Here is a 12,932-nt window from a genome sequence, read left to right as displayed (position 1 = left end):
ATATCCCAGTTTTCCTGAACTATATTTTCTACTGGCCTGGTTCTTTTTTAAACAGAAAACTTCCGTCAATCGATCCATCATTTTAACGAATGCGTTTAAAACGCGTTTTCGGTCATGTACTTCAGTGATTTGTACCCTGCCAATCGGAGGATATGTGCCGTTTTCGTTTTTAGTTGTATCACACGATTCAGTCGCTAAATCAACCACTGAAGAGCCTCTTGTTCTTCCACCCTATGCAGTATTTGGGTTTGCTTCTATTCAGGTTCATGACTGATCCCGTTGAACGACCCAATGTAGCAATCCTCTGGGTACTTCGGGCTGTGTTCGGTGATCTAGCATACACTGGATCCAATGCGGACCATAATTTCAAACAAACCCAAGTGATTCCGGTTCATTACAGGTATAATCGGTCGCCGCTTTGAAAGCATTTCAGAACTGCTCAGTGTGAATGAAAAATGCGTCATCAGGGCCTGCAGCTTGGCTGTCTGGAACACGCTTTCAGCGCTGTCCAGTGTTTTATCATCCCAGGTCAGGGAGCCATAACCGCAGTGCTATACAAATAATCATCACACGTGCCACCATTTATCATTCAGCTGTAGTGCCCTTCCAGCGTCCAGCCGCTATGAAGCATGAGGGCTGGAATACTGCCGGTTGCCCAAGCCTAGACAGAGGAAATTGAGAGACAGAGGTCGGGTTCGAATCATGGACCTTCCAGTCAGCAAATTCACGCCCTAACCACTGAGCCATCTCACTCCTGACACCATGTATGCCCAAAACAAATGCATGCCATACTACTCGTCTCCAGGTGTTGCTCTGAAGTCCGATATTTTTAGACGGCATTACTGATGGAATCAAGGGTAATGCAGGACTGCACTGCCACTGAAAAGAAAACGCCATTACCTCCATGACGCGTCACTGTATGTTGTATCCTGAGGGAAAAAGAGATAGACAGGGGCAGTTTGAACCTGCATTCCACACCAGTCACCCGTAGCTTGTATGTGTAGAGTGTTCGGAACATAATGGGATCAAATTCTCCCGGGGGTTCTTCAGATTAGTCAGAAAAATGACCAAATAGCTGTACTGCGCTTACCATTTTGGATCTTCTTACGACCTTTTAAGTTTTTCTGTATGAGTGCATGTCCACTCTGTTCTAGTATAGCCTCATCCTTATAGTGGGTTAGAACTGAATATCCCAGTTTTCCTGAACTATATTTTCTACTGGCCTGGTTCTTTTTTAAACAGAAAACTTCCGTCAATCGATCCATCATTTTAACGAATGCGTTTAAAACGCGTTTTCGGTCATGTACTTCAGTGATTTGTACCCTGAACAGTAGATATAACTAAGATAAATGTGAGAACCATATGTTCGTGGGTCATAACCCTCCGAAACTTTTTAAACTATGAATTTCGATGTACCAACTTTACTAAACTTAGTTTGATCACATGACGACAAGATAGGCTATCTTACAAAATTGGAAGAGAGAACAAGGAGTTAGGCGCCATATTTCAAAGCACAATCGAAATCTGTGCAGCAACGTTTCCGGGGTTTGACTATGGTGCAAAACTTGATATCTGAACCAATCGAAACGGTGGAATCGATTCTTCTCGCAGCAAAGAAACCGGTCGATTTGGTTTCATTTGAACGAAGATCGTCTGCTAAGTGTTCACTTCCGAAACGAAAAAAAAACAAGCTATCTACCACTCCTTATGTTTTGCCGACATTAGGCTGTTGTTTTTCCGTTCCCGGAAGAGAACCGATCTGTAGCCTCAGTAAGTTGTTACTATATCTGACCCACCTTTGTCGAAACAGAATAGTATCTGGGCCTGATGGATTCTAACAGCTGTCACGCTGGCAGATCCCACTTTTCCAGCATTACTTATTGCGATGTACACAGGCGAAAGGCATCCAGGCAAAATAAACTCACCCCCAGAGTGAAAACAACAGTTTACTTGTTTTTAATGACAAACGAACGTCAGTTATTAAGCGTGCACGCGTGAAGCATTTTTTCTGGTTAGTTAACAATGTTGTGATTGATAAGCGTTTGTATTATTGATTTCTTAGTCGAGCATTTTACAACACTATTAATCGATTGGTTGCGGTACACCACGAATACTGCGGCGCCTTTGCCCTCTTCGCTTCTTTTTGGATCAACGGTTTATGTACATCACTTTTTCTTCGTGAGAAGCACCTGTGAGCGGTATCCATATTGTTTCTTGTTTTGAAGTATTGCCCGGTCGGAGGTCCGTCTAAAATAAAATAGGACCATGGAAAGTTAATTTGTAGCCCGTGTGAATTCACACACCCATTGGAAGACCAACTAGATGAATGAAGAAACAATATCCCACGAGAAATGTTGCTTCATGCAGGACTGCCAAGCTTATTTTTCACGTCAGACAAAACGCTTGGTGATCTCTCTTTCTGTTTCTAAAACAAGAGGTTTTGTTGCCAGAGCAGGAAACGATAGAGGATTCTGCCGTTTCCTGTTAGGTTTCATGCTCTGTAACAGCGAATGATAACGTATTCTCACGCAAGTTTCGAACCCATCTGCCCTTCTTCGCTATAGCGTGCGACCTTACTATTTTGGCAAGGTGTACACAGCTGTGTAGAATAACCACCAGAGGAATAACCTTATAGCATAGGTTTAGCTAGTGATACGAACTGGGGCTTCAGAACAGCAACCAACTAGTATATCTTTGTAATGTACTACTCATAAGGTTGCTGCAAAATGATTCTTAAACAATAATGCTTCCTCGGATATCACCATATAAACTAGTAGCAGTAACACTTCATGCCTGGGAACATCACAAACGTTAGATTTAGCTGGGTTCCAGGCGAGTCTCTCGAAAAACAAAATTAGTTTGCAAATGAGTGTATATTCGCTTATTTCGTGCAATTTGGTTTCAAGTAGAACATAAGGTTGACGGAAACCCGGGGACTGTGTCTGTCTGATGAGCCGGAAACAGAAGGGCGAAACCGATCGTGGGCTGTGGACGGATTTTCAGCAACCTTATAAGTAGTACATTACAAAATATACATGTATCGCGATATTTCAAATATCGTAGCGACTGAAACATGAGGCGGCCTGGTGCAGCACATTCAATTGCCCGAGAACATCACAAACGAGAGATTTAGCTGGGTTCCAGGTGAGTCTCTCGAAAAACCAAATTAGTTTGCGAATGAGTGTATATCCGTTAGCAACCAACTAGCTTTTGGAGTCACAAGTTTGCAACCTTACACAATCGGTACTTCACGAAGTGAACAAGTATGGCATGGCGGTAGATGCCATCTGTTTTCCTTGTGCTTGATGGTCGACGTTGCAAGATGTGGCCGCCAACCGATCTCGATGATTTTTGTACCGCCAGTTTCTATCCAGATTGCTTAGATGAGTATTCGGAGGTGTGGGCACTTCGAGTCCTATTCATCTATTCACTATATGGCCTTATCTAAGTGGACTGACATGGTTGTGTGGCTGCGAGTTGATGAGATTAACATCGACTTTCGAGATGAGGAAAGAGGAATCCTGGTGCGTGCGAACCATCCCCTACTGTCTACCAGATTCCCAACCTTTCCAATGCATTGATGCACCCTTCGGTCCTAGTAACCGTCTGCTGTTACTGGGGTTCGCTAACTCCACAAACTAAGAAGACATTTCAAGTCAGAATGCTAATTTTTCTCCCGATTTTTTCGTGTTCGAAATACTTCCACACATCTGGCATATGACATTTTTCTTCTCCACCAGTGTTGACGCTATCCGGTTTATGATTGCATGTGAAATAGATGGACGGAAATAGATAAACGGCTCGAGTCATACGCTCCCATAGTTCAGGGCCGTTGCCGCTTTTTGAGCTGGTGATCGCCTTGATACGAGCACCCATACCTAAATTCTAAGCCCATTCAGTATAATGAATGAGTGAATTGGCGACGCTGAACTAACTGTGAACAGGGCGTTGATTCGTTCATCTCTGCCTTGGCGTTGCATGGTGAAACTCCGCCCTGAACACAGGATTTCACACGCCTGGACTCGAACTGGACTCGCAGCTCCTGTCCACTCACTGGCTCTGTCTGGTCGAATGGATCAGACGTTGAAATGCCATTTTGCCGACTTGTGTTCGAAATCCACATGAACTCCGTTAAACTGACCGCTACCGTCTGCCTTACCAATTTGCACGCAAGTTGTACAACTGATGAAGACAGAAAGAAACTTCTAGTGATCGACTCGAGATTCCGTGTTCCCCGTGCCTCCTTCAGGATGGCGCAAACCGCGAGGTGGACAGCACATGACTTGGCAGAAAGGCGTGAAAGAGTTTGGGTGTTGTTGGTGATGTACGGCTTGCAGGATGGCGTCTCCGTGACCCCGTCTGTGCTTGGCTGGAGACGTTTCAAGAAATGGTGGCTAATCGATGTCAGCGGCGTTCGTGCTGTCAGTTTCTTTCCAGATTGTCTGATTGGACGGTTGGAGGTGTAGGCACCTCAGAATGCTTGACATAGACCAACACTAGGTCCCCTCCTTCANTATATATATATATAACTAGATTAACCTTATGGTTGTATGGCAGTGAAACATAAGTGCCAACACTGATGTTACCGTCTTTGATGATGATGAGGATGCTACTGTGTAACAGCTGGATAGCCAAAGTGGCACAGTTTGACCTTCACAAAATGATTTTTTCTAGCACGTCCATCAGAATGGACTAACGGCTAAAACCCATCGGATGGACTAGATGTACCAGTTATGTAATCCATCGAATGTGTTGCAATGTTCACGTAACTTTCGGCTTTTCTTGATATTTGTTCCAAGCATTATAGCATTAACTCATGAGTGTGAGACCTTCTCAGACGATTTCCTCAGCTGAAGTTTTCCTTATGAAAGCAACTGATCCAGTTCACTGCAGTGCTTACATCACTACTCACATACCGAAGTTCACGACCTTCAACCAGAAACCTGAATGGCATGTGATCACGGCATGATTCGGCGATTGTCTTTTCCAGATTCTTGTTTTTCATCCGAATTTCTCAAGGGACATTCATGCCAATACTTTGACACTGTGAAGGTATAAATANATAACACTGGTATCGGCATTCCTTAAAAAGGCAGCAAATAACTTGAGAAAAAACAGCTCATTCGCTGTGGTCACTGGACATGTGTTTTCCGGGCCGGCGCGTAGATTTCGGGTTTGAAACTGAGCCAGCAACTCGCAGGTCGCTGGTACGCGGTAAAACATTGCCTTCGATCACTGTGGCTACCAACTTATTTTCGAAACATCCAAACTCATTAGTCCCGCGCGCTTGAAGCTCTAGCCGTTTTCGGATGTCGTTCGAGTCGAGTATATGACGCTGCCTTAATCGAAAGAATACGCACTGACAAGTTACATTTGGTATCCAATCGGCTAAGCATACTTGTGAGAAGCGGAGAGAGTGAGGTAACGCACAAGTGTTTATTTAGCCCTTCCGTTTTCGCCGTTCGATTGAGTAGTTTATTTTCCCATGACTGACAGCTAAGCTCTTGTCCAACGAGAAAAACCAAGTGAACGTTTTGTACCCAGTTTTTTGTGTACATCACTGTCATTCATGTGTTGAACCTCTGAATGTACACCGGACCTGTTTGGTCCAGACCCTTTGGAGCGTGAGAACCTGTGCATCTGCTAAGCAGCCATCACGTTTTTCTGCAGATTCTGGTGATTTATGTTTACCATACTGCGTGTAACATCTCAGTATGAGAGTATAGGATGTGGTGACCTTTTCGCTGCTCCATACCCTTTTCTCACGAGAATCTCCGGATCAATCGTATGTGCATTGCAAGTGCACGTGACGGAATTTGTGATGGATTTTGTTTTCGTTTGAAACTAGTTGAATTGCACATTAACGGTTCTTGGCTATGAAACACTGTAAACATGGGAGAGTTTACAGACGTTTAACCTAAACAGCTTGACTACCTGGGTTGTTTGTGCCTATTAGATTGACGTCACCTTAAGCTTTTTGTACGGTAACCTTGAAATCGATATCACCTGACCGGTCCAAAGTTTTTGGTAGGCGCATAAAGCCCTGTGATACACGGTTCGTTCCATCACCAACTTCGTGTTCCTCTATGTCCATTTTTAGTGAACTTTTAAAAAGAAAACCGCCAACAGTTTAGACAACCCCCACAAGGGATCACCTTTGACTCGTTCCCTGAGGCCTCCTTAGCGGGCCACATATAAAAAGGGCTCAAGTAGAACATAGGAATTACAGAAACCTTGGGACTGCACCTACTTGATTATCCTCAAAAAGGACGAAACCGGTCCTGGACTGTTGCAGGATTTTTCAGCAACCTGATGAGTAGTGTACCACGTCTATAAAAAGGTCTATTCAGGCGGTTTCTCAGTAGGAGAAAACTTGTATTCGAACGGCATAACCAAACTGGTGCTCCTGTGATCTTTCATCTGGTTAGCCGGCCAATTAACGCTTAGAGCTACAAATCTGCCAGTGTAGTACGATGAAGGTGCGCTGAACAGCTGATCAGTGGATTCTCAGAATCAGCTGATTCCCAAGCTGTTCGAGACATAAAGGATTGGTTCCGTTAAATTTGTGCGTTGAGCTTACTCATCAAAGGACACATTCTCAGCAGGTACTTGTCGAATGTATTGGACTTCGACTGAGTTTTTTTAGCTGTCAGTCACGAAATCTCATTTTATGCAGCTTGAAGTTTTGTTACCACTGAAGACAACAACTTTGTAATCAAACAGGGCAAAGGAACGTTGATGATGAAACTTTTGACTTTCCTTACCTCACGCTTCACTTGTTCCTCGATTTCGCTTGACCATCATTTAGTGATCTGCGAAGCTCACCTCGACAAGAGAGGTTTGCTGATCCTGGTGATTATTTCCACTCTGCTCAACACCGAATTCAAGAAAATGTGTATTTCGTAAAGTCACTCGTACGACTCAGTGTGTCCGATTGCTTAAAGTTGCTAAATAAGAATTAATTAAACATAGTATATGTACGCAATACAAGCGGTGGCCTGATGCTCTGCAAGAAGGACTATGAAACCGGTCTTCTTCTCGCTTTTCCGTTGGTTCAATATTTAGTGGATACGGTTTGTGTGGGGTTTGACAGTAAGTGAATGAGTTTTTGTTAGAAAAAATAATTCCGTAGCCTGTGTCTAAACAAAAGTCATATCATGAAAGGACTGAGTTGGTTCATTCAGCCAATCAATGCATGTATGTATGGTACTTGTTCATGCTTGGACACGCTCACCTCAGCAGACGTCTGTGTTCCCTTCACATGTATGTTTGGTTTCGCTATTGATTTGTTTCGTGCTTCCTTATCCTCAAGGATGTCAGTTCCGCAATGCAGCACTTTCCCGACTGGTGCGTCTCTGTTCCGTGTCAAGAGCTTCGCAGTCGCTTCGCATAGGGATTTTATCCTCTGACTCGTCAAGAAACAATTTGCATCGGTTTCACCCTTACTGAGAGAGTGCGCAACTCCTTTAACTTCCGAACGCGCATCTTACCGAATAGGGTTCGAAAACACTACCATCCGACAACAGGTGTCTGATCAGTATTGTGAATAACATGAGGGCGGACAGGTTATCGCGTCAGTCGTCCTTCATTTAGACAGTTTGCGTCACGTAAACTGGTGTAGACTCACACTCATCCGCGCGCAACCAAGAAGACAATGAAGTCATTCCTGCGATACACTGTATACTATAGTTCGATGTCGATACGTATCGGTATTGAACGCGAGCCCGAGATGGTTCAGTGGTTAGGGCGTCAACTTGCTGACCGGAAGGTCCGTGATTCGAACCCAACCTAAGCATCTTGACTGCTCCTGTCTAGGCTTGGGCAACCTGGCAGCCCTCGCGCTTCCTTTGGGTGGCATGGCAGCCGGGCACCGGAAGTCTTTTACAGCTGAGTGATGATTGATACCGATACGTCTGAGGCGATGTAAATTGGATCGAACGTGTTCCGCAGTTTTTTTACTCAAAATTTTTCTAATGGGTTTAGGTAGTCTGCAGGCTTCGGAGAAAAAGTACTATTACCATGGCTAGCTGCGATCAGTATCAAACGCATTTGAATTGAAAATATCACGCACAAGGTACCAGGTTAACGTGCTGCTGCCACACAGAGAAAGCTCTCTTGAAATATTTATCCTTTGAAATCATTCAATATTCTCCGTTTTCGCGCAAAAGTAGATGAATTGGGGATTAATTCTCGCACAGTTATAGGACGATCAATGTGTAACGACAAATACCGAAATGAGAACCCTATTTTTTTTCTATTGCTTCTATGTGCATCCAATCTGTCACTGGGTTTTCAGCACCTAAAGGTGCATCAAATGAAACTTCGATCGATTGGCTACGTTCGTTCATGTTCGATCCAGCACTGGCGGCGTCTTGTAACGTCAGAGTGCTGACATTTTCTGTTGCCACTGTGGCGTAAGCAGGCCTACACCACAAACCGCACACAGACCGTAACTGTAACAAAGGTATTGTTGCACAGCTCGGAGAGTTGGTCCTGGTGACAGTGCAGTTGTCACGCGGCTTGCCTAGGGGAGATCGTACGATCCGTGACGTAAAACGGAGTGATTAATATTGGTGTCCAAATCATGTGACTATAAGTCAGGGAAAGAGTTGGGCTTATCAAAACAGATGTATGGGTTCGCCGTAAATGCTGTAAGGCAAAATCTAGTTCAAGCGTATGATCGATGTCTGCACGTTCGATACTTTCAAATAACGCGCTAGGTATCGATGGTGAAAGCCGCTCGCTGGCATGCTTAGTATATGGAGTGTTCGTCAACAGTAACGCTGGTTTTCAAGGCACTTATGTCTATCAGTGGAATCGTGCACGTGACAATTTTTGACAGTCATGGTAATCGAAGAACTGCCCTCTGGGCGACAAAGTAGTTGGGAGACGTACGTGGAAAGTATTCACACCAAAACACAGTTGAATTCATGTAGGGATCGGCTAATATTCAATGCCTGGTGCCTGAGAAACAACTACCGACCGAATAACGCAATTTATGGTGGCAAACGAAGTGCCGTTCGATTCCATGCCTTTTCCCTTGCTGAGCACATCTAGTTTCGTAGACGCACTACTCAGAGGGTTTCTGAAAGCTTTTCGACAGCTCGCCGCCATTTGAGGCCCATCAGGTGGACGAGAGATTCATTTGAGTTTTTCGTTAACCCCAACTGGTTATACTTCGTCAGTTGTGTACAACAATCCGACGTTCAAGTATAAGATTGGCGTAAACTCAAGAATTGTGTCCATCTGTTGAGGGACACAACCGGTGGTGAGCTATCGAAGAGCTTTCAGCAACACACTACTCTTACGAGTAGTGTGTTACATCAGGAAAACCTTTCTATAATAGCCCGGATAGCGTGCCGGCTGAAAAATTAGGAGTACACTATATTCAAAGTACATTCACCAATGCATTTCTAAACGACAAAGCTATTTGTATGGTATAATTCCAACAAAGACTAGCACAAATGCGCGTTCACGCCACTCTCGTCCACATATCCCAGGGCAATTACTCTGGTGAGTCCACCCAAAGGGGAGCACCAGATTAAGCGCGCCAGGACAGGAGAACGACTCTTAAAGCGAAAGTAATGTGATAGTGAGTCCTACGAAACCCGTAACCACCAACACCCAACGCAAATGTTCCAACCCAAGTAGGATTCCGTTCGATGTAACGTGAGCTTGGTATTCTATGTCAAACCCCTCACGTGAGATTGTCATTGTTGTTACTCAGGTGTTTTTTGGTCAAAATTGACCACAATCGGTCGTTACTCGCAATATACGCTTTCTGCGTACGGTTGTCGTCATTCGAAAATCCACTTGCCTAAAAACTGTACGACTCGAACGAAGTCGCCTGAAACAAGGCGGAAAGGAAATAGTGATCAGAACCGCCGCTGACGACGATAACGGTAAGGACGACGATGATGATGATGATGATGATGATGATGATGATGATGATGATGATGATGATGATGGTGATGATGTCGACCCAGTATGTTGGTGAATGCTATACCATGCGCTCAGGGATGTTAAAGGGGCCAGTGCAGAATCAATCCCGTAGTTTCAATCCACTGACATCATCTTGCTCAACAGATGCACACTTCGAAGTAGAAGGTGAGATCCCATAAGCGGCAATACAACTAATTGTCATTCAAGCGCACATTGTGTTGAAACGTTGAAAGAGTAAGTGGAGTGAACTTATTTTTGATGGGAGACTCAAGTGGACCTAGTCGAATCTCTCGTTAATGTTGGTCCGCCTCAACTGAATGTGCTGCATCAGGCCGCTTCATGCTTCAGTTTGTACAATATTCGGAATATCGTAGTACGTTGGATTCTTAACGTTGCACACTACTCACAAGGTTGCTGAAAACTCTCCCACATCCGAAGTTCGGTTTTCCCCTTGTCGAAACCACAAAGTTGACGGAAACACGGGGATAGAGCTTACCTGATGGGCCCCGAGAAGTGCGAAACCGGTCGTGGGATGTCAAAGAGTTTACAGCAACCTAGTGAGTAGTATGTTACGTCTAGAGTGAACTTACTTGATAGCGCGACAAAAGATAGGAAGCGAGACCTGACATGGAGACCGCCGATCGATAAAATTAATTCATGCTGCATCACATCCGAATGGGTGACCAGTCGGGAGTGATACCCCAAATTTATCCTGGATGGTGTCTGAATATGTAACGTTATCTTACTTTTTGACCCTATTTTTTGCTAGTTCGTCAGCTTTTCCTCCTCCCAGTTCACTAGTTGGCTGTTCGTTATGGTATCGGTGAGCTGATTACATTGTGATGTGCATTATAGCTTAAACGTCTCGACCTGCGGATATACATGCCACTGTAAACATGTGTCGCCCTGGGACGAGTGCAGCGGGGACACAGGTAGGATGTACACAGGTTATTTTCGCAACGGGCTGGCATTTTATCATCTGGCTCATCCCGCTACAGGATGAATTTTGTCTTCTGGCATCAGTCCAGATATCGTGACTAGACCTGTGCAACCAGAAACAGATAAGGCAAGGCCTTATCTTGACAACAAGGAAACATAATTCGCGAATATTAATTTTAGGCGATTCAGATAGATAAGATAAACGATATTTCCCCTTTGAACAGTGTATTTAAATATGGGGCATCTGTTTTTTACCGAACCATCGAAACTGTCCACTCCACCACTCTATACATGGAAAGACCTTGAACTTGAAGGTCTGCTGGAACTTGCCATGCTTTGCCGTGAATGATAAGTCTATGTTCCCAGGGGACTTTGACACTACCAGTAAAGAGAAGAAGGCCTTCGCTATGGGGTTATTTATTAGAAAATGCCAACTGACCAGTTACAGACTATTGGACAGGAAAGCAAAACTCTCATATGCATCTTGTTTACGAGAACTGAACATCCATCTTCTCTTAAACGCGTCTTCCTGAACTTTTCTGGATATTCATTGACTGTTGTTCAAATCCAAGCAAATGCTACAAAGGGACTCCACAAATTCCGCAACAGATCTCCCTTTTCAAGAGACGCAAAGCGAATTTACAAGAAGAGAGCATACTACTCGCGTGCACCCCCCATCAGTAGTATCAACGTTACACCAGCAGTGGTGTGTCTGCAGTTATCCGGCGTATATTAAGTTAAGGCTAACTAACAGTCTTTGTTGAATGAGCTCCTGAGATGTTCTATTCTGTACAATGGACAGACACCTTGTATGTTGGTTCCAACTGTTATCCACTGACTCACCAATCCAGTCAGTTGTGAGAAAAAACATTGAAGAGAATACTCGAGAACGATCCCTTCAGGTGAAAAGAGCCGGCTGTTTTCGTTGCTTACTCAGAGAACTCGTATTCGGTTCCACAACAGCAGACAAGCTGTTCCAGATGACAGTTGATTCAGATTATATTTTTGTCGGTTTTTTATTCAAGTGAAATTTCTAACTCAGTAAAACCAGCTTGTTTTCACTCTCACTCTGTCAGGCGGCCATCACTATTGAGCATTTCTCGCTCTTGATCTACGTTCACCTTAAACGAACTTTTCTGCGTTTCCTGAAGCATATATTTAAGATTCAAACTCGCTGCCTATTTTTCGTCCGTCTGGCGCTGAATTCAAACTACTTCCACAAGGATTTTCCCATTTTGGTCTGGCACATCTTGATCACATATGGACATTCCCACGTTGGTAGCCAGGATTGAGACGGAGTGGTGCGTTCGCGACACATGTAGTGTTGTGCCCTGCTAGAGATGCCTGTAGCATGGCTACGAGAGTTCAAAAAATTCTGTCTCATAATGTTTTTTTTTCTCAGAGACCGGTTGTGTACATTTTTAGAAAAATCAGGAAGCACAAATGTGATGCAGAGAGTCCGGGTGGCGTTGTTCACTTTATTTCTTTGATTGCCATACCAAAATGAATGAATCGTTATATTAGTGGGCATAGCTTCCCGGAAACTCCGATTATCTTTAGACTTAATGCAGAATTACGGTTTAAAAATGTCACCTCAAGGTAACCCTATCGTCCCAAACCCGATAAGTGTTTTTTATGGGAAATTACGGGCAGTGCGAAACTCATGAACCTCTGAACGGGTTCGAACCCACGTCCTTCTGGACATTGCCGATCGGCCACAGTTGACTAACGCCTTGGCCTGAGGCAAGACACCCTTTACCCTTGATAGAGAAGCTGATGTCACGCCTACGCCACAGGTGAAGTAGGTTCGCAAGAGCTGCTCTGGCCTTCCCAATCCGGATAGAAATATCGTCTTTCGCCAGACCACCGGGACTGATACAGCTGCCCAGATAAACAAATTTTTCTACTACCTCAGTCGGTTCATCCGCAAGCATGAGGCTAGGGTTCGAGCCCACCCGGTCTTGCATTAGCACTTTACACTTTGCAGGTGTGAAGCGCATGCCGAACCGCGAGGCAGAATTATTTAGATTATTTAATATTGTTTGCATTAC

The sequence above is a fragment of the Opisthorchis viverrini genome (assembly GCF_000715545.1).
Source record: "Opisthorchis viverrini unplaced genomic scaffold opera_v5_291, whole genome shotgun sequence".
NCBI lineage: Eukaryota > Metazoa > Platyhelminthes > Trematoda > Opisthorchiida > Opisthorchiidae > Opisthorchis > Opisthorchis viverrini.
The sequence above is the reverse complement of the archived record's forward strand: the minus strand, read 5'-3'. Positions refer to the sequence as shown.